The 804-nt window shown below is 42.8% G+C and overlaps 1 protein-coding gene across 2 annotated transcripts in view; it reads right to left on the bottom strand.

Annotated features, from left to right (window-relative positions):
* The window catches only part of LOC147020090 (chorion-specific transcription factor GCMb-like), an 18,269-nt gene extending 17,798 nt beyond the window's left edge, over nt 1–471 (bottom strand). Inside the window, exon 1 of one of the 2 annotated variants that reach the window (XM_085895130.1) lies at nt 388–471. The gene's annotated coding sequence lies outside the window, so the exon portion shown is untranslated. Of the gene's footprint in view, nt 1–383 lie in introns of both variants that reach the window. The other variant, XM_085895131.1, reaches the window with a different exon arrangement.
* Nucleotides 472–804: the final 333 nt, after the last annotated feature.

The following is an 804-nucleotide window of genomic DNA, read 5'->3' as shown; positions in this document are numbered from 1 at the left end:
ACACACACACACACACACACACACACACACACCGACCATCAAAAGTTTTATTGCAATAAAAATGGCACAACTAATGTTATTTTGCATTCTATTTCACTTTCGATCCATGAAAAGAGTTATTAACCCACGAGTATCGTATTGGAAGTTTCTGATTGTTAAGTATAACATGGGATAACACTGAAAGAAAAAAATAGTTTGCGGTGTTGAAAATTAGTCCAAGCTCGTCTCAAAGGGAAATTGCAGCTGTACATTGATTGGCATAGACATAAGTTAGAATTATAGCGAGTGCAATGTACTCTTGAAATTATAATTATAGTAATATTTAAATAATGATGGTGATGGTAACGATACAGGTCATTACAGTACATGGAAGAATAACATACTCACACGAGTGTTTCCTCGTAGCCCTGGGCTCGTTATCAGAAAAGAGCACTCTACAGGTGAGGCCAAGGGCACAGCCCGGACGTGTAATGGCCCTCCCACGATACGCCCCCAGCACTTATGATCCCTCCCCCACCTTAACACGGTGTAACAACACAGGAGCTTTCAGTGGCCGTGAACCGTGCACCTTGTTCTGGAGGACTGCACACCACTACAGAAATGCCAAACTATGGCACAGATAGCTCACCGGGGTACAAGAAAATGTAGCGCTCATCATAAACACTGAGCATGTGTCACTCCAGGAATGTAGGACAACTCATAGTGGGACACGAGTAGGTGGTCCTTTGGGTCTGAAGATGCAGACACAATCTGACTTACTAGACACCATTTTGAGCCTTGTCCACCGATTTTTCTTCAATCAAG

The sequence above is a fragment of the Eptatretus burgeri genome, chromosome 9 (assembly GCF_056783735.1).
Source record: "Eptatretus burgeri isolate ZD-2024b chromosome 9, Ebu_testis_v1, whole genome shotgun sequence".
NCBI classification, from domain to species: Eukaryota; Metazoa; Chordata; class Myxini; order Myxiniformes; family Myxinidae; genus Eptatretus; species Eptatretus burgeri.
This window is presented reverse-complemented; position numbering and strand designations above follow the sequence as displayed.